Genomic DNA, 22,463 nt, shown 5'->3' on the forward strand with positions numbered 1-22,463 from the left:
TCAGTTCTGGAATCTAATCTATTTACTGGCTCTGACAAATTAACTCCTCTGTGCCTCAATGTTCTCATCTATGTATTGGGAACAGTAATATTTCCCTCATAGGTTTGTTGAGAGGTTTGCATGACATAATGTATATAAAGTGCTTAGCATTCTACCTGCCAAAATATCTAGCTTTCTCTAAATGGTTGGTAGTTATTCACTTGTTTAACAAAAATTCGTTGAGTACCTATTGTAATGTTCCAGGCAATGTCTGTGCTGTCCAATCTCATGGTCACTAGTCACATATAACTACTTAAATTTTAATTAATTAAAAATTAAATAAAATGTAACAATCAGTCCCTCAGTAGCACTAGCCACATTTGAAATGCTCAATATCTACATGTGGTTAGTGCTACTGTATTGTAGTACAGCTATAGAACATCCCATCATCACCGAAAGTTCTATGAGATAGTGCCTTTCTAGAGAGTAGGGATTCAGCTATGAATAAAATGAAATCTCTGCCTTTAGGGAGCTTACATTTGGGTGGACAATAGATAATAAACAAATAAATGCATACTGTATCAGGTATTGATAAATATTTTAAATAGTAAAATCAAACACTTTTGTAGTACTTTCTATGGCTGATACTGTCCTGAGTGCTTTTTATTAACTCTTAATCACTGCAATAACCCCATGAGACAGGTAAGCTAAGTAACTTACCCAAAGTCAAACTGCTAGATAGAGGAAAAGCCAAAATCCAAACCCATGAAATCTGGCTTCAGAGTTCCTTCTCTTAATCAACATATTATATTTCTTCTCAAAGCAAAGCAAAAATAGAAAAAAAAAAAGAAGAAGAAGAAGAAGAAAATAAGAGGTTAGAGACTAGTAAAGGGCACTATTACAATTATTATAGTAAACATCTTAACCTCCATGCAAGTAGGGTGTTTTATCGGTTAGGCTTGGGTCAGAAATAACACACTACAACAGGATAATGAAAAAAATCTATTCTCAAAGGTGTCGGTGAAATCAAAGAAAACCAATAAGGCACAGTGCAGTGCATACCCTAGGCTTGATACCAAGGAACTATTAGGAATCCTGGGTCTGATAAGCAAAGTAAGGAAACAGTTATTAAAACAACAAAAGAATAATTGTGAAAAGGGAGACATCCTATGGGACCTGTCACTAATAGAATGAGGCAGTGAACCTATGGTGACCCATCAGGGAAGGAGCCAGGAGAATAAATAACATAACTCTACTTTCTTCCTGCCATCTTATCTCCTGCTAGTGTCTGCCATTGGCTGAACCCAACCAGAAATCAGAGGGCAAGAGAGTCCTTGATGTAATCCATATAGCTCAAATTCACAGGACACAGAGCTGATTGGATGATCAGGAGGCATAAACAGAAGATATGCAGTAAAGTCTATTCCTTATTGCTCTGAACATCTTCTCTTGTACTTTTTTTCATATAAAAATTGAACACACCTTTTGGGACACACAAAAAGTTCCAGTAACTGTGGTATTGAACATATCCCTGAGACGTAAAATATTAATCATTACTATTACCCTTCCTAATGGGAAGAGTGGGGATGGAGGACAAACAATATGAAATGTAACTGTTAGAATCCCTACTTCTATGGTTGGTCATGAAATTTAAGTTGGGAATCATGGCTTTCTTCTTCCACTACCCATTGCGTGTTCCCTTTCTCTCTGCCAGCACTTCACTGTATGAGCCTCTTTACAGAGTGACCCAAACTTTTTTATTTTATTTTATTATTTCTTTTTTGAGACACAGTCTCAGTCTTTCACCCAGGCTGGAGTGCAGTGACTCAATCTCAGCTCACTGCAACCTTCGCCTCCCAAGTTCCAGCAATTCTCCTGCCTCAGCCTCCCCAGTAGCTGAGATTACAGGCACGTACCACCACGCCCAGTTAATTTTTGTTTGTTTGTTTGTTTGTTTTTGAGACGGAGTCTCGCTCTGTCGCCCAGGCTGGAGTGCAGTGGCCGGATCTCGGCTCACTGCAAGCTCCGCCTCCCGGGTTCACGGCATTCTCCTGCCTCAGCCTCCCGAGTAACTGGGACTACAGGCGCCCGCCACCTCGCCCGGCTAGTTTTTTTGTATTTTTTAGTAGAGACGGGGTTTCACCATTTTGGCCAGGCTGGTCTCAAACTCCTGACCCCAAGTGAACTGCCCGCCTCAGCCTCCCAAAGTGCTGGGATTACAGGCGTGAGCCACCGCGCTCGGCCCAAACTTTTGATCTTACAAGATTTAGGTTCTTGGTGCACCTCTGGTTACTGAGTTGCCTCGGTTTTCCACTGATCAGGACCATCGGGTATGAGTGTACTCACATGGACTTGTTAATGAACTTCTAGGTTCTAGATACAGTCCTCCTTGACTTGAGTGTTTAGGAGCAACCGATTTCCCATTGGTATGGTAATCAATTACCTAGGGCTATATAGTGGTGCCTTTCTTTTCTTGTTCCAATTTCCAGCTCAACAGGCTGTGAATTCTCTGGTGGAAGTACTTCTTCTTTGGATATTAGAGTTTCCAAGTCTACTAAGTTTGTGGGGCTTGGAAGAAGAAAAATATCCCTGTGGTAAGTTTTTTTGCTGTAATAGTGAGGGGAATATATCTTTGCTTTCTGGACGTCTGAATTCTGGCTATAGGCAAATTATGCTACACATTGGCTATTGGTTTAAGGAATATATTGCATTCTTGAGGATAGCATCTCAACCTCTCATGGTGTTGTCTCACAACTGGTGTCATAACTGAGCCTTCAGGAGACCATTAAACCATTTAATAATACCAGCTTCTTCTGTTTAATGGGATCCATGGTAAGATCACTGAATTCCAAAGATATTAGTTAATTGTCATACTTCCTTTGCTGTAAAATGGGTCCCCTGGGCAAAGGTAATATGTGGTAGAGCAAGGCAATAGTACAGTTATTCTGTAAGTCCATGAGTAGTGGTATTAGCAGAAGTGCTGTGGCCTGGGAAGGAAAATTCATACCCAGAAATCTCTACAGAGGACAAATGGTTATTCCCCCCAATGATAACAGATGTGCCATATAACCAACCTGGCACCAGATAGCCAGTTGGTTCTTCTAGGAAATAATGCCATATCACAGAACCAGTATTTGATCATTGCTGTTGACAGTTTGAGCACTTAACATGAACGGTAGCAAAATCAGCATATTACTGAAATTGATCAGTATAATTATTGAAATCATTCAGAATCTGTTCCTACTGACATGGCCATTTTGCACATAGGCCCATTAAACAAGCACTACTTGACTAAAGAAGCTGATTAACATCTACAAGACAGGTCATATTGACTACCTGATTCAGATAAAAATATTTTCAATTTTTCCTTGTAATTTATTCTTTATGCATGTTACCCAGACATGTATTTTTAAATTTTCAAATACTTGGGGCTTCTCTAGATATTTTTGTTGATTTCTAATTTTATTCTTTTAATATACGTAAAATACATTACATATATAAACTAAAAGAATATATATTAAATATTAAAGCATATATAAATATTTTTAAAGACTGAAATCTTACAGGATGTGTGTGTATATATATATATATATTCTTTTAAAATCTGTTGGGAAATTTTTTTAGTGGCCCAGAATATAGCCTGTCTTGGGGAATGTTTCATAGGCACTTAAAAATATAGTGCATTCTGCAATTGCTGGATGTAGTGTTCTTTGATCATCAACTAAGATCTGTGTAGGAAATAGTGTCATTTACGCCTTCTTCTGTACTGATTTTTTTCAGTTCTATCAATTATAGGAAAAGTCTGTTAAACACATAATTATGAATTTGTCTATTTCTCTTTTTAGTTGTATAAGTTTTTGTTTCATATATTTTTTGCTTTGGTACATATATGTTTATGATTGTGATATCTTTTATCATTATGAAATAACTGTTTCTGGCAGTAATTTTTTTTTTTTTTTTGAGACAGAGTCTCACTCTGTTGCCCAGGCTGGAGTGCAGTGGCACGATTTTGGCTCACTGCAACCTCTGCCTTCTGGATTCAAGCTATTCTCCTACCTCAGCCTCCTGGGTAGCTGGGACTAGAGGCGCATACCACCATACCCAGCTAATTTTTTGTATTTTTAGTAGAGATGGGGTTTCACTGTGTTAGCCAGGATGGTCTCAATATCCTGACCTCATGATCCACCCACCCGTCTGGCAGTAATGTTTGTCTTAAAGTCTCTGATATTAAAATAGCGTCTCTAGCATTCCCATGCTTCTTTTTCTTTGCGTGTCTAACAAATTTTGGTTAAGACTGGACATTGTAATGTATTGTAGCAACTCTGAATTCTGTTACATTTTTCTGAAGATTGTTGGGTTTTTGTTCTAGTAGGCAGTTGACTTGCCTGGTCTCAAATTTCAGTTTTCAAACCATATGTCTCCTGTAGCCGCTACTGTCACTGTTGATTTTTCTTTCTTCCCTCAGTTTCTGATTTTTTAGACTGTCCCCCTAAGTATCTTTCCTGGGACTGAGTAGATTAGTCATTAGTCAAGCATTTGGGCAGAAATTATGCTCTGATTCTGGGCTTATTCTCTCTGTCTTTTTGCTTCTGGAGTTTTCTCCCTAAACTCCCCCTTAAACTGCTCTTCCAGTTTTAATCTGCCCCCTGATATCTCAAGCAAGTAAGGCTTCTGCTTTCTGCTGCCTGAGCTGTGCACATTTAGTTTAGAAAAATAGTAAACTTATAAATCTCACTAAGTGCAGTCTTATCTTTCAAAGAGACTCTCTTCTGATTTTTCTCTGCTTTTTTTTGTTGGCCTCCCTGGGATGTTACCCACAGGTGAGTAGTTTAGCAGTCATCCATGGATTTGCGCAGAGTTTATACTCAGATTGTGGGTCTCCATCATTCTGCTGCTCTCTTGCTTCTGACGTTTTCCCCCTAATTTTCCAGCTGCTGTGCCAGCACTGAACTGTGTCCCCTGCCACCTTGTGTTTTTAAAGCTGTGGTTTTCTGCTTCAGGAGCTATGGAGATTGAATAATACACTCAGTCAGAAAAGTCACATTTTATCAAAAGTAAACTCTCCTCTACTCTTTGCTTGCTTTAGATTGCTTTTCAGTGCCCTTTTATATTTCATCCAGGTTTTATAAAAGTCATCTGCCAAGCAGTTTGATCAACCAGTTCACTCCCCCATTACTGGAAGCTGGAACTCTAATTAGTTAGGTATTTTGTAAGAAATTCTCTTTTACTCTGCATGTCATGTAGGCAAAAGGATAGACAGATAATGGTCTGAAGTAACATGTTTAGTTACTAATAAAATTACCAGCTACTAAATGTCAAAGGTAATTGACGTTTTATGTCTACTTTTCTTGTTCTTCTACAAACCCAAAGATTTTCCCAAAATATATGACTTACTTTTGATTACCCAAATTTACATGTCAAGGGAGGATTTTAAAAATTGATACATAATATTTTACATATTCATGGGGTACACATGATATTTTGTTGCATGCATAGAATGTGTAATAATCAAGCCAGGGTATTTGGAGTATACATCACCTTGAGTATTTATCATTTCTATGTGTTGGGAACATTTCAAGGTCTCTCTTCTAGCCACCAGAAGTTTCAAATAATTCAAATTTTCATTTAGTGGAAGTGAAGACATCAAACTTTCACAGCATCACACTGAAAATTTTAGTATATCAATTAGTTTAATGACAAGTGGTGGGAGACATACTGAAACATGCATAGCTATCAATGACTAGGAAGCAAAAATTTCCAAGGATGATAATGAAAATAGGGCAGAGTTTCTGTTAATAAAATTTCAGGTAGACCATGTGGAAAATAAATAAACAAATCAGTAGTTCTTCACTTAGATTACAATCTCCTGTGGCTCCTAATCTCATACCTCTAGGATTTCTTTCTAGATATAAAATAGTAGCTACTCAATACTCTTCCAAAGAGGGGGGCGGGGGAAGGCAGTGCTTAAAATAAAACCTTCTTTTTTTTTTTTTCAGCAGATTGCCCTAAAGGCCCACAAAATACAATGAAGGATCAATCTCTGGGGTGCTAGATTTACAAATTTGAGACCTTAGAATAATGACAATTATTATTGATGCTGGTTGTTGAAAATAGAAAAGACTTAGGTAATGGTAGCAACATCCAATTGCTCTGAGCCTTCCTTTATAAACTCTCAAAGAGGAGGATAATGTCCTCAACTCTCTTCATCTCCCAGGTTCACTTTACTTTCAGAGGCAGATAAGAAACAATTTACCTTTACAGGCCTGCAAGACTGGGTCTGAAGGGAAAGAGGAGAGGGAAACCATCCTATAATGCTGATGGGTGCAGAGCAGAGCGGGAAGGGGTATTACATAAAATTTTATGGACAGAATGCAAATAGTGGCTACTGTCCCTCCTGTGGTCCTATAAGGCCTCAGTAAAAGTTGCCAAAATTACAAAAATGCTTGTTGCAATCATATTTTTGGTGAAATCACAGGTCTGGTTCCACATTAGGATGATATACCTTTTTGTTTTTATTTAACTTCAGACTTCAAGAAAAATTGTGACAAAAACTGTAAAGATTTCCAAAATTCTCTAAAAGTAATGCTTTATCCTGTTTGCTTTATTTTTACATATGTATTATTTATATGTCAACCTAAATAACAAACAGATTTTCTAAAAGAAAAGATATATATTTGGGAATAGAACATTGCAATGGGAACATGCATGCTATAAAACTATGGGTATATTCAGGGAGGTAATGGGAGATGAAGGGTTTTTTTAAAAAAAAAATAAAAGAGAAGATTACATAATTATTTTGAAATAATTATCCTTGGCTACTAAGACCAATGACAAGGATGACTCTAGTTTAAATTTGGACAGGCAATTGCTGGGCAGATGTCCTTTTAGAAGTATATGTTTTTTTAAGATTGTAATGATCGTGGTCCATGGTTGTGGGTTTTGTAGTCTTTTTTGCTATACATGCAAGCATGAGAGCCCTCTCTTTTTGGCCTTCCTTGGCTCTATTTGTCAAGGTTTCCTTAATATGAGTTACTCCATTTTGATTCTGACAACTTTCACATTTACCCCTTTAGATTAAGATCTTTCTATAAAAGTACCATTGATTAATTAATCATCTTGGAGTTAGGTTTTGTTGTCCCTCAGTGCTGGGATAGACCTGTTCCAGTTGTTGGTCTCGTTCCACTATGAGAGGAGTCATTGGCGACTATGAGTCAGTGTTAAAACCATTTAGTCATATTTCAGCAACAAGGGATGTTTTAGGCTTTCAGGCTAAGTATACATGGAGTTCATCATTACATTTAATTTTGTCTGTTTTGTAGTCATTTGTTATCATCTAAAAGTGCTGGGCCACCATTATTTTGTTATGAATTGTACTTTTGTAAAAATTTTAACAAGTAACAAATACAAAGTTTAAAAAGGGAAAATTAAAAAGTAAATTTTTAATTAAAAAGGCCAAAAAGTTTAAAAAGTAAAATTAATAGCAATATGACAATTTGAGTTTATACAATGGTTTTGAGGCATGAGTTGAGGCTTGAAGATAACTAATTGAATAAATAAAATGACCACAGGGAATTAGGTGAGCCCTGTTTTAACTATGCAGCCCATTTTAAAATTTTGTGTATATGGGTCTCAACTTTTTTAGATAAATTTATTTAGGTAGAGTATGTAGTAGTAGCAATGGTGCTGACTTTTCTTTTCAGTTTAGCTAATGGATACTAAATGGTTTCTTAGGTTAGGTTTTGTGAAGTTACTGGCAGAAGCTATTTGATTGTGAAATTTTAATTAAACTATGATCTTGCCAAGTGAAAAAGGTAGCATAAAGGGGATATAAGTTTCATTATGATATGGAATCTTATTTTAACATCTTGGGAAAAGCTGTTTATAGCATGAAAACATTAACTTTTCTTTTTGATTTGTAGTTTGAATGTCTCTGATCATGACATTGGGCAGTTTGGTGAACTTTTGTGTGGTCCATATCTTAGGCATGAGGCTTGTTTCTTAAAATCCATGCAGTTTTAGTTTATAGGACTTTAGGAATAAAGCGGTTTTTTTTGAGTTGGAGAGTTGTAGCCAAATATTGGGGGAGATTAGGATAATGTAGGATCTAGTTCAGTCTATAGGTAGATAACAAGATTTGAAAACAAGGTACAGGGATATAATCTAGTAACAGGTGTATCATAGGGTATTTTTTAGAAATAAAACTTTATTTTTTAAAATATTGATCATATATGAATTTTAGATTTAAAAACTGTTTGAGGCTCAGAAGCCAAATGAAGGCTAACTTTAGATTTTACTTACAGTCTGAAGTTCTTGAGCCTGACGGGAAGTGACAATTTTTATTTACTCATTTTAAGTCTGAGAATTCTTGAAGGCAGGCTTTTTAAAAATTATTATTATTATTATTATACTTTAAGTTCTAGGGTACATGTGCACAACGTGCAGGTTTGTTACATATGTATACATATGCCATGTTGGTGGGCGGCACCCATTAACTTGTCATGTACATTAGGTATATCTCCTAAGGCTATCCCTCCCCACTCCCCACACCCCACGACAGGCCCTGGTGTGTGATGTTCCCCACCCTGTGTCCAAGTGTTCTCATTGTTCAATTCCTACCTATGAGTGAGAACATGCGGTGTTTGGTTTTCTGTCCTTGGGATAGTTTGCTTAGAATGATGGTTTCCAGCTTCATCCATGTCCCTACAAAGGACATGAACTCATCCTTTTTTATGGCTGCATAGTATTCCACAGTGTATATGTGCCACATTTTCTTACTCCGGTCTATTGTCAATGGACATTTGGGTTGGTTCCAAGTCTTTGTTATTGTGAATAGTGCTGCAATAAACATATGTGTGCATGTGTCTTTATAGCAGCATGATTTATAATCCTTTGGGTATATACCCAGTAATGGGATGGCTGGGTCAAATGGTATTTCTAGTTCTAGATCCTTGATGAATCACTACACTGTCTTTCACAATGGTTGAACTAGTTTACAATCCCAACAACAGTGTAAAAGTGTTTCTATTTCTCCACATCCTCTTCAGCACCTGTTGTTTCATGACTCTTTAATGATCGCCATTCTAACTGGTATGAGATGGTATCTCATTGTGGTTTTGATTTCCATTTCTCTGATGGCCAGTAATGATGAACATTTTTTCATGTGTCTATTGGCTGCATAAATGTCTTCTTTTGAGAAGTGTCTGTTCATATCCTTTGCCCACTTTTTGATGGGGTTGTTTGATCTTTTCTTATAAATTTGTTTAAGTTCTTTGTAGATTCTGGATATTAGCCCTTTGTTAGATGGGTACATTGTAAAAATTTTCTCCCATTCTGTAGGTTGCCTGTTCACTCTGATGGTAGTTTCTTTTGCTGTGCAGAAGCTCTTTAGTTTAATTAGATCCCATTTGTCAATTTTGGCTTTGTTGCCATTGCTTTTGGTGTTTTCGTCATGAAGTCCTTGCCCATGCCTATGTCCTGAATGGTATTGCCTAGGTTTTCTTCTAGGGTTTTTATGGTTTTATGTCTAACATTTAAGTCTTTAATCCATCTTGAATTAATTTTTATAAGGTGTAAGGAAACGATCCAGTTTCAGTTTTCTATATATGGCTAGTCAGTTTTCCCAGCACCATTTATTAAATAGATAATTTTTTTCCCATTTCTTGTTTTTGTCAGGTTTGTCAAAGTTCAGATGGTTGTAGATGTGTGGTATTATTTCTGAGGGCTCTGTTGTGTTCCATTGGTCTATGTATCTGTTTTGGTACCAGTACCATGCTGTTTTGGTTACTGTAACCTTGTAGTATAGTTTGAAGTCAGACAGCGTGATGCCTCCAGCTTTGTTCTTTTTGCTTAGGATTGTCTTGGCTATATGGGCTCTTTTTTGGTACCATGTGAACTTTAAAGTAGTTTTTTCCAATTCTGTGAAGAAAGTCATTGGTAGCTTGATGGGGGTGGCATTGAATCTATAAATTACCTTGGGCAGTATGGCCATTTTCACAATATTGATTCTTTCTATCCATGAGCATGGAAGGTTCTTCCATTTGTTTGTGTCCTCTTTTATTTCCTTGAGCAGTGGTTTGTAATTCTCCTTGAAGAGGTCCTTTACATCCCTTGTAAGTTGGATTCCTAGGTATTTTATTCTCCTTGAAGCAATTGTGAATGGGAGTTCACTTATGATTTGGCTCTCTGTTTGTCTGTTATTGGTGTATAGGAATGCTTGTGAGTTTTGCAGATTGATTTTGTATCCTGAGACTTTGCTGAAGTTGCTTATCAGCTTAAGGAGATTTTGGGCTCAGAAGATGGGGTTTTCTAAATATACAATCATGTCATCTGCAAACAGGGACAATTTGACTTCTTCTTTTCTGAATTGAATACCATTTATTTCTTTCCCCTGCCTGATTGCCCTGGCCAGAACTTCCAACACTATGTTGAATAGGAGTGGCAAGAGAGGGCATCCCTGCCTTGTGCCAGTTTTCAAAGGGAATGCTTCCAGCTTTTGCTGATTCAGTATGATATTGGCTGTGGGTTTGTCATAAATAGCTCTTATTATTTTGAGGTACGTCCCATCAATACCTAGTTTATTGAGAGTTTTTAGCATGAAGGGCTGTTGAATTTTGTCAAAGGCCTTTTCTGCAACTATTGAGATAATCATGTGGTTTTTGTCTTTGGTTCTGTTTATGTGATGGATTACGTTTATTGATTTGCATATGTTGAACCAGCCTTGCATCCCAGGGATGAAGCCAACTTGATCATGGTGGGTAAGCTTTTTGATGTGCTGCTGGATTCGGTTTGCCAGTATTTTATTGAGGGTTTTTGCATCGATGTTCATCAGGGATATTGGTCTAAAATTTTCTTTTTTTGTTGTGTCTCTACCAGGCTTTGGTATCAGGATGATGCTGGCCTCATAAAATGAGTTAGGGAGGATTCCTTCTTTTTCTATTGATTGGAATAGTTTCAGAAGGAATGGTACCAGCTCCTCTTTGTACCTCTGGTAGAATTCAGCTGTGAATCCATCTGGTCCTGGACTTTTTTTGGTTGGTAGGCTGTTAATGATTGCCTCAATTTCAGAGCCTGCTATTGGTCTATTCAGGGATTCAACTTCTTCCTGGTTTATTCTTGGGAGGGTGTATGTGTCCAGGAATTTATCCATTTCTTCTAGATTTTCTAGTTTATTTGCATAGAGGTGTTTATAGTATTCTCTGTTGGTAGTTTGTATTTCTGTGGGATCAGTGGTGATGTCCCCTTTATCATTTTTTATTGTGTCTATTTGATTCTTCTCTCTTTTCTTCTTTATTAGTCTTGCTAGCAGTCTATCATTTTGTTGATCTTTTCAAAAAACCGGCTCCTGGATTCATTGATTTTTTGAAGGGTTTTTTGTGTCTCTATCTCCTTCAGTTCTGCTCTGATCTTAGTTATTTCTTGCCTTCTGCTAGCTTTTGAATGTGTTTGCTCTTGCTTCTCTAGTTCTTTTAATTGTGATGTTAGGGTGTCAATCTTAGATCTTTCCTGCTTCCTCTTGTGGGCATTTAGTGCTGTAAATTTCCCTGCTTTAAATGTGTCCCAGAGATTCTGGTATGCTGTGTCTTTGTTCTCACTGGTTTCAAAGAACATCTTAATTTCTGCCTCCTTTTCATTAGGTACCCAGGAGTCACTCAGGAGCAGGTTGTTCTGTTTCCATGTAATTGAGTGATTTTGAGTGAGTTTCTTAATCCTGAGTTCTAGTTTGATTGCATTGTGGTCTGAGACACAGTTTGTTATAATTTCTGTTCTTTTACATTTGCTGAGGAGTGCTTTACTTCCAACTATGTGGTCAGTTTTGGAACAAGTGCGATATGGTGCTGAGAAGAATGTATTTTCTGTTGATTTGGGGTGGAGAGTTCTGTTGATGTCTATTAGGTCTGCTTGGTGCAGAACTGAGTTCAATTCCTGGATATCCTTGTTAACTTTCTGTCTCGTTGATCTGTCTAATGTTGACAGTAGAGTGTTAAAATCTCCCATTATTATTGTGTGGGAGTCTCAGTCTCTGTATGTCTCTAAGGACTTGCTTTATGGATCTGGGTGCTCCTGTGTTGGGTGCATATATATTTAGGATAGTTAACTCTTCTTGTTGAATTCATCCCTTTACCATTATGTAATGGCCTTCTTTGTCTCTTTTGATTTTTGATGGTTTAAAGTCTGTTTTATCAGAGACTAGGATCGCGACCCCTGTCTTTTTTTTCATTTTCCATTTGCTTGGTAGATCTTCCTCCATCCCTTTATTTTGAGCCTATGTGTGTCCCTGCATGTGAGATGGGTCTCCTGAATACAGCACACTGATGGGTCTTGACTATCCAATTTGCCAGTCTGTGTCTTTTAATTGGAGCATTTAGCCCATTTACATTTAAGGTTAATATTGTTATGTGTGAATTTGATCCTGTCATTATGATATTAGCTGATTATTTTGCTCGTTAGTTTATGCAGTTTCTTCCTAGCATCGATGGTCTTTACAATTTGGCATGTTTTTGCAGTGGCTGGTACCAGTTGTTCCTTTCCATGTTTAGTGCTTCCTTCAGGTGCTCTTGTAAGGCAAGCCTGGGGGTGACAAAATCTCTCAGCATTTGTTTTTCTGTAAAGGATTTTATTTCTCCTTCACTTATGAAGCTTAGTTTGGCTGGATATGAAATTCTGGGTTTAAAATTCTTTTCTTTACGAATGTTGAATATTGGCCCCCACTTTCTTCTGGCTTGGAGAGTTTCTGCCGAGAGATCTGCTGTTAGTCTGATGGGCTTCCCTTTGTGGGTAACCCAACCTTTCTCTCTGACTGCCCTTAACATTTTTTCCTTCATTTCAACCTTGGTGAATCTGACAATTATGTGTTTTGGAGTTGCTCTTCTTGAGGAGTAGCTTTGTGGCATTCTCTGTATTTCCTGAATTTGAATGTTGGCCTACCTTGCCAGGTTGGGGAAGTTCTCCTGGATTATATCCTGAAGAGTGTTTTGAAACTGGTTCCTTTCTCCCTGTCACTTTCAGGTACATCAATCAGACATAGATTTGGTGTTTTTACATAGTGCCATATTTCTTGGAGGCTTTGTTCATTTCTTTTTACTCTTTTTTCTCTAAACTTCTCTTCTCGCATCATTTCATTCATTTGATCTTCAATCACTGATACCCTTTCTTCCACTTGATCGAATTGGCTACTGAAGCTTGTGCATGTGTCACATAGTTCTCGTGCCATGGTTATCAGCTCCATGAGGTCATTTAAGGTCTTCTCTATGCTGTTTATTCTAGTTAGCCATTTGTCTAATCTTTTTTCAAGGTTTTTAGCTTCTTTGTGATGGGTTCGAACATCCTCCCTTAGCTGGGAGAAGTTTGTTATTGCCAATCGTCTGAAGCCTTCTTCTCTCAACTCATCAAAGTCATTCTCTGTTCAGCTTTGTTCCATTGCTGGTGAGTTGCTGTGTTCCTTTGGAGGAGAAGAGGCACTCTGGTTTTTCAATTTTCGGCTTTTCTCCTCTGGTTTCTCCCCATCTTTGTAGTTTTATCTACCTTTGGTCTTTGATGATGGTGACGTACAGATGGGGTTTTGGTGTGGATATCCTTTCTGTTTTTCAGTTTTCCTTCTAACAGTCAGGACCCTCAGCTGCAGGCCTGTTAGAATTTGCTGGAGGTCCACTTCAGACCCTGTTTGCCTGGGTATCACCAGTGGAGGCTGCAGAACAACAAATATTGCAGAATGGCAAATGTTGCTGCCTGATCCTTCCTCTGGAATCTTCCTCTCAGAGGGGCACCTGGCTATATGAGGTGTCAGTTGACCCCTACTGGGAAGTGTCTCCCAGTTAGGCTACTCGGGGTTCAGGGACCCACTTGAGGAGACAGTCTGTCCATCCTCAGATCTCCAGCTCCATGCTGGGAGAAGCACTACTCTCTTCAAAGCTGTCAGACAGGGTTAAGTCTGCATAAGTGTCTGCTGCCTTTTGTTCAGCTATGCCCTGCCCCCAGAGGTGGAGTCTACAGAGGCAGGCAGGCCTCCTTGAGTTGCAGTGTGCTCCACCCAGTTTGAGCTTCCTGGCTGCTTTGTTTACCTAGTCAAGAAGGTAGGCATTTTATGTGCATTTAAAAATATGACATTTTAGTTAAAGCCTTGTAATATAACCAAAGTTTTGAAGTGTATTTTGTTTATAAAGAGAGAGCAGATTTTAATTGAAATTCTGTAAATAAAAATAAAAATACTTATGAATGGGTTTTAAATTTTTGGAGAATCAACTAGGGAGAAAAAGCAAAATGTTTTCATCTTTGTTTACAAAAGTATACTTTCCCAAGTTTTTGTAAACTACAGATAGGTTATGAGAGAAAATTTTCTTAAATCTGGAAATCAAAACATTTAAGTAAAAAGCCAACAATGCTTTAAATAAAAGTTGTAAGAACATTTTTTATCAATTATTCAATTTCATGTAATTAATTTTTTGTTTTGTTTAATCCTGAATAGTAGTTTTATAAGCCCATTAGTTTTTTATTAGAGTTATGGATGTTTTTATTTAGTTCATTGCTTTAAAACTTATCAGTAATCTGTGTGAGTACTTATTAGAGTTCACTGCTTTTCCATGAAAAGCAATTTTAGACTGTAGCTGATTACAAAAACTTTTAAAGGATTTAAAGTAATAACTGTGGATAACAAGGACTTAGAATAGCCGTGGTTAAAATTTGGTGAAAGTTTTCAGTTGACAAGGAAACTTAGTTATTTTTACTCTATGTAGCATTTTAAGATAACCAGAATCAGGACTGACAGTATTACACCAGGACCATTAGACTTTTATAAATTTTTTATGTTTTTTCAATTAGTTACCTGAATAGCTTCTTTATATAAATGTAACTTTAGGAGAGATTAATATAACAATCAAATGATCACTGATAACATTAGATATTTATGAATTTATATAATTTTTAGAACATTTATATCATACCATATCCCTAAATGTAACTGAAAGATTTAATATCATTTATTATTTGACAATGTCTTTTCTGCAATTCATCAAATGCCTAATTATTTACTATTTCTCTAAGATTTTTTTAATATATATATAGAGAGAGTGAGGCTTTCTGTAGCTCAAGTGGAAAATTTTAATGTTAATTTATTTAGGATTTTGAACCTGGGAAAACCTACCAAAGATGTCAAAAGGTTTAAAACACTTGTTTAAAACAGAATTGCAGGTCATGGCTAAATAAAATTGATGTGTTTAACCGGAGTGATAATCAAAGGACTTTAAAAAATTGAGCTTTAAAGGGGCTAAAAGGGTTATTTTTTTTACATCCACGTAGCTTTCATTACTTTTAAAGTAATCCAAAATCTAGTAAATTCAATGCAGCAATTATCTTAATAAAACATAAAATCTTTGAGTTTTTTTTTTTAAGGCCAGTTACAAAAAGGTGAAAAACCAAAACAAAACAAAACAAAAAAATCCTCCCATAGTGTGATTATGTTTCCTTATGTGAAGCTCATTTAAATAACTGGGAAGTCAGATCTGAGGAAATGGGTACTTGAATTTAATCAGACACCAGAAAAGTGAGTGAACTATATTATAGAGGAATGTAAACAGGAAAATGCCTTGAGCAGTGAAGTACATTGGCTCTTACTAACAGCATGGAAAGTTTTGGTTACATGGAACAATTTAGGCATGTCAAGAAAAGTCAAAAGTAAAGAATCAAGTTACACTGGAGGAAAGCAATGTTTTTTTCGAACTTTGTGGCAACATCTCAGCATTAGACTAGAATAGCAGTGTTAAAACCAGAGAAAGAGAAGTTACAGGAGTTGTCAAAGGTTGAGAGAGAGAGTTATCACCTCAATTAAGAAAAAAGATAAGTCTTTTTTTAAAGGGAGAAAGAACAGAAGGCAATGATGTGTAATCTGCAAATCATGTGCAGCAAAGGACAGCAAAAGATGAACTTTTGAGATGTGAATCTGAGAAATTTAAAAAAAAATTTTAGAATTAAAAATCAAAACTTATAATTTTATTAAGAGCAAATTAATATTTTAAGAAAACCTATTGTTTCAACATAGAGGACCATAATTTTTAGTTTTGTATTAATATATTTTTAATATCAAAGCTTAATTTTTAGAGAGACTTTTAAATAATTTCTCAAAAATTGTAATATCACTTGATCAACCACACACAAAAATTTTTAAATAAATTTTTTATGAACTTTATTACAACTTGTATAGGCCATTGATTACATGTTTACACATTTTGCTTTGTCTTATACTTTCTTTAAAAAAAAACAAAAACAGTTATTTTAGTTTAGGACAAAAATTGACCATACAAGATTTTTTTAATACAAGGTTATTGCTTTAGCTTTTATTTTTGCCAAAAATACATTTTTATAACATGTTTTACATTCTTTGAATTTATTGGTTTGTTTTTATTTTTGTTTTTAATCTATATTTTGAAACAAATTTAAAATGACCTTCAAATCAGACAAAATTATTTTTTCAATAAAGAATGTTTTTTCATACTTTTTAAATATTAAAAACATTTTATTTTTTGTACACTTTATGTACAGAATTACATATTAGTTAGATTTTTTAACTGTTAGTAACCTTAAATTTGAGTGAAAACTTAGGAAGCAAGAAATCTGGAATCATCTCTCTCACTTACAGATGAGACCCATTTTATAATTTTTAGAAACATATTTTTCTATAACAATTTTTAAATTTTATTTGGAAATAACTCAGACATTTAATGAGTATCTATTATTTAATTTAACAGAACTTTAAGATTTTAAGTTCTACGAAAAGTTTATTTGTAATCATTTATTTCATTTATATTATTTTTAACAGTTTACCAAGATTATTTATAAGAACTGAGATATTAGACAAAGATAGTCACTACTTTAAGTTATTTCTTTTGTTAACAATTTTTATAACGTGTAAACATTAGGTGTTCACCCAAGTGAGAACCTTAAAGTTAAATATATAAGTATTATCCCAATAACATGGAAGAGTTAGCTGTTGTTATTAAACCAACACTATTAATTTAGCTTTATTTATCAAAATATCACACAAAGGTCATTTTGTTTTAGGCTGGGTTAATAGTTTCATAACTTTCACGCCAAACCCTGACACCTTAGTATATATGAACATATATTTGTTTGTGTGTATCTATCTATATAAGAGAAAAATATAAAGCTGTCTGACCAGTAAATCCAGCCGAAAATGAATGTTGACAATTTTGAAGACATTTTTATTTTTACTTTATCAATAATTTAAAAACGAGCTTATTTATTAAAGATTTACTTAAGTCATGTGAACTAAGAAACATTTGGGTTAATAACTATATGTTTTATATTTTATATGAGTGCCTATTTATCTAAATAAAAATTTTTAAGGGAATTTGGGTCAACTAAGCCAGATTTTGCCATGTAGACAAAACATACAATGCAATACATATACATATGTGTAAATATATTTAAACACATACATACACAAACAAAGAGCTTATAGTTTTTATTTTAGAATTTTAGTTAGGGGATAGTAATATAAATTCATCAGTTTATAAAAGATAGTTGGATCCAAATTATATTTTTCACAAAATTGGAACCTGTTCATATGGCTAAACTTTATTTGCCCCAGTAGGTAAGGCTGTGAACCAAAATTTTGAGTAAAGCATTTTTCAGGGCAGTTTGATTTTTAAAAACCTCTTTTACTCCTTTTTGCCCAGTTTTAGATGAGTTTAGGTTTAAACTTTTAATGTTTGCATTGTGGTGAGGACTAGCTGAATTGTATAAGAAAAACATCCCCCAAGTTGCTTTGAATTAGTAACAAATTTGTCTTTTGTTTGCCAGGCTGATTTGTTTGATTAGCACATGAGGGCAGGGAAGCATTTTAATAGTTTTTTTTTAGATTATTAATTTTTGATTTAAATGTTTTATCGTTGTACACAATTGTTAATCAGGGAAACCTAAATTTATATTTTTGGAAGGTGTCTGTGTTGTTAGTTACTGTGGAGCTGTTGTAATTTGTAAAGCCATTCATATGAAAGCCCTTTAAGAATTTTTTTTTTTGTTTTAAAATCCTGCCTGGAATGCGAGAGCAGTGAGATAGCGGTGAGCTTTATTTCACCACTAGTAGAAAAGCCAACATATTTAAAGTAGGAAAAAAAATTAGAGAGAGATAGAACTTAAAAGACTACATGTTAACTGCATAGTTGCAGGTTTTTAAAATAATGGCCATAATGCATAGCCAGCTGGAGGCCCAGGAAACCTGGCATGCCTTAATATTTGAGAATTCCATTCTGTTTCTTATTAATCCCTTAGAGCAACAAAACTATAAATCCTGTAAATCCAGAGAATATCAGGTTTAAATTGGTGTTTTAGTTGGTGGTGACTGCTTTAGTGGCTTTTAATTAGCCATCTTGTGTCTACTGTTTAGAATGTTTATTTTTATCCTCCCAGAAGATTTTCAGAAATATTAAGAGAAAGGAGTCCAACGTAATCAAAAGAAACCAAGGTAAGAGTGTTCACAAAATTTTAACCCAGGTGTGCAGATAAAATGAAATACTAAACTAGGCATGAAACCCAGAGAAGACGTGCCTCACAAATCGAATGTAAATTCTCTAGAAAGCAAGAGTATTCAGTTGAAAAAGACTTGTCTTTATACTAGGACTTACTAGAAAAGACTGAGAATAAAAAGTATTTTATAGCCCAGAAGGGATGTAAGATTTCATATTAAAGTGGCCTTATTTAAACTAGATCCCACATAAAGTAAAAAAGCTCCTGCCAAAAGGAGAGAGGCTTAGCTCATAAGGGCCAAAAAGGTGAACTGTGGAAGTGGAGGGATCAAAGGGCTCGAGTGAGTACTGCACACTGGTTCCAAAAGCCACCAGTTTCTTCCAGTAGTGATCTTTTTCAGATCCCACGTCTGATATTATATATGTCAACCTAAATAACAGAGTCTCTCAAAAAGAAAAAAAAATTGTGTATTTGGGAACAGAACATTGCAGTGGGAATATGCATGTCATAGTAAACTATGTTTGTATTCAAGGAGGTAAAGGAAGGCTAAGGTTTTTAAAGGAAAAAAAAGGAGGCTTTCATAATTGTTTTGAAGTAATTATTCTTGACTACTAAGATCTGTAACAAGCACACCCATTTTGAGGTTGGACAGGCAGTTGCTGGACAGATGTCTGTGCAGAAATAATTTTTGCGTAAGGTTGCAATGGCCTTTGTGCAAAGTTGTGGTTTTTGTAGTCTTTTGTGTTATAAGGCACACAAATGTGGGAACTCTCTTCATGGCCTTCTGTGGCTTTATTTGTTGGAATTTTCTTGATATTAGTGACTCCATTTTGATTCTGACAACTTTCACAATATTTGTGTGTGCATGAGGGGGTGACTACTTGAGATTAAGTTGCAGACATAATGTTCCTTTATCTCTAACTACCTCCATGTCTATTTTCTAAGCACAAAGACATTCTAGACATTGTATACAACCCTAATTTAATTTTCAAAATTGGGAAATTAATATTAATAAAATATATTATCTAATATATAGCCCTTGTTTAAATTTCATCATTTGTCTCACTAATACACTTTTTAGCTGAAGAAAAGAGTTTAGTTCAAGATCAAATCCAGAATTATGTTTTGTATTTATTTGGTTGCCTCTTTAATCTCCTTTAATCTGGAACTGTTTCTTGGTCTTTTTACTGGTTTCCTACTTCAGCTATAAAAATTATCACAACTTTAGTGTCTTAAAAACATACAAATTTATTGTCTTAGAAGTCCAAAATCAGTCCCAGTAATCCAAAGTCATGGTGTCAGCAGAGCTGGTTCCTTACTGAGGCTCTGAGGAGAGAATCCATTTTCTTGTCTTTTTTAGTTTTTAGGGCTGTCACACATTTCTTGGTTCATCGAGCCTCTTCCTCACATTATTGTAACCTTTTATGTACATCACCACATCTGTGACTACTAACTCTGACTCTCCTGTCTCCTTATAAGGCTACTTGTGACTATAATGGGCCTACCCAGATAATCCAGATAATCTCTGCATGTCAAGATTCTTAATTTAATCACATTTGCAAAGACTTTTTGTTACTATGTATGGTAACATATTCTCAGGTTTTAGGGATTAGGAAATAGATATCTTTGGGGGGCATTAGTCAGCCTACCAGAGTGCTCATGATACAGTATGTTTTTGAAAGTCATTGTGAGTCCTTTTGAAAAGAAGGGAGATGGAAATGAAGACAGAAAAGCAGGGAGAAGAAGATAATGAGTGGGAAGTTAAAAGAAACTCAGGAAAGGGAGGAGACAGGAGGATACACCTATTAGTTTGCATTTCTGGTTTGCCAAACTGATGAAGATCTGGATCCCTTTCTTTATAGAAGTAGGGAAAAAGGCAACATGCCCTTTTCTAGACCTATTTTTTAAGTGCTTAAAGTTTGGGAAAAAGTTGATGTCTGATGTCTGTGGTGGGTACTGTCATGAGAAGAAGTGATTTCTGGTTCCTTAAATTCTATCCCAGTATATAGACTAAATTTCAAAAAATATACACAGCTATACACCTGTGGAATTGTTTTTCTGCAAGTAGATACGTTTCATGACTTCACAACTCATTGTAAAAAGGTAGTTGATTTACTTTATGTGAAATATAAGTTGGAGCTTAAAAAGAAAGTCAACCTTTTCTCTCTCCAGGATATCCAGCATGAAGCAACGTTACCTTTCCTCCCTTTTGCACATACACATCTGACATTCTCCTGGGCCTACAAAATGCAGTTTGATTCTTCTTTGCATTTCCCAATCTATGCTATAACTGCTACCATAGTGACACTTAGCCACAACAGAAAAACTTACCCTTAGAATTAGCAATGATTCAGAATATGAGCTGAGCTGGATCTGATGGCTGAACATCATGGTACCACGGGAAGTGAATTCCATTGACAAGCAGGAAGAAGAGCCACGTGAAAAGAGGAAGGTGATTTTTCAGATTTCCAGATTCCAGTTTTCTAAGCATCAAGTTGGATAATAACTTCTTTTTTCAAGTTTCAGTTATTTATTAATCAGTGTAATCTCCAGTAGACTACATCAACATGATTTCATGCATTTAGAGGAGAAATATTTTCTGGTTAAGTGGAAAATTGTGTGGATGGCTTCTGGAAGACCTTCATTCTAAAGCAGCTTTATAGTGAAACATTTCATTTAGAAATCTGGACTTTCTTTATTCAGTTCGATGTAATCCACATTCACTGAGTAGAACTTGTATAGATCACTGGGACCCAGTTTGTTCCACGGCTCTGGGTTATTCTTTCTGTCCCAACTAACATCTAGATTGAACAATGCCAGACACAAGAGATACAGTGCTCCTCTAGTACCTCCAGCTACAATAAATATTACAAAAAGGGGATCAAGCTCAGATGTATCTTGGCCCGACTGATGATCTGGTGGAGCATGTTTGTGGCAGAGGCCTCCGATTGGAAAGGAGAGAACCAGCCTAGCCACAAGGCCCTGGGCTTAGTAGTATCTGCTGGATAAAGTTTTAAGATCACACAAGACACCGACACAGATAAAACAAGGTTTTCCTTTCTCTATCCTCTCTCGTTACCAAACGTCCAGCTTAAAGTTGCCCTCTTTCAAAAATATCAAACACATCTCAGGGTAGGTTATTTTCTGCGGTCCCCAGTGTGGGTACAATCCTTGGCTCTACAGATAAATTCCAAATGGGTTTGTTTTGGAGGCGTCTTCCTCTCTAAATCCTAATTGCTATGCTGATACTCTTAATCTGGAATTTTCTGAGGGGTAGAAAAGGGCAGTGCGATCTGAAATGTCATCCCAGTTTCATGTTTGAACTTGTTTAGAAAATACCTCTGTCCTCAGTGAAGTACTCTTTTGGGTTTGGATGTGGTATCCTAGAAGTTACCACAAGTTACAAAGTTTTAATGATGAAAACTTTAAATGGATGAGTTCTCATGGAGATAATTTCTAAATACTTAAGCAGTTAAAACTAAAGCTATGCCTCTGTGATTCCAGTGATAAGACTCTTCCCCCTCACCCAGCCAAATACCTCCAATGACAGACATTGAGAGTTATACTATAAAACAAAATGTCACCCCACCATCCTGATATCAAAAATCTGATCTTATAGTAGAGGATTAGGAAAACCATGAGGAGCCCAGAAGAAGAATACGTTGTGTTCCTTTACATTTCCTGTTAGGGCATCCTTCCATCCCCAGATAACTAGCTTTGGATGTCCCTTGCTCTGGTCTCTGTGCTATCTCCTAGAAGCCTGGCCACACCTGCAGCATTTTGCAGGTCAGAGACCAGAAGAACATGAATCCTGGCTCTGTCAGATTCTTCAGAAAAGAACATCTATAAGAAAGACATCTTTTTCTTGCCACTTGTCATAATCATAGCTTGATGCACCTTGGGCTAAAAGTTCCTTTTCCTTCATGAGGAACAGAGGTGAGTGAGGGAAGAATAAAGATGTGGGTTGATAAAAATATTTTTCAGTGTTGAGCAGCATTTGTGCATGA

At 35.9% G+C, this 22,463-nt stretch overlaps 1 pseudogene; it reads right to left on the reverse strand.

Annotated features, from left to right (window-relative positions):
- Positions 1–21,063: 21,063 nt before the first annotated feature.
- Positions 21,064–21,383, reverse strand: LOC139358180 (cytochrome c oxidase subunit NDUFA4 pseudogene; annotated as a pseudogene).
- Positions 21,384–22,463: the final 1,080 nt, after the last annotated feature.

Source organism: Macaca nemestrina, chromosome 14 (genome assembly GCF_043159975.1).
Source record: "Macaca nemestrina isolate mMacNem1 chromosome 14, mMacNem.hap1, whole genome shotgun sequence".
In the NCBI taxonomy this organism is placed as follows: Eukaryota; Metazoa; Chordata; class Mammalia; order Primates; family Cercopithecidae; genus Macaca; species Macaca nemestrina.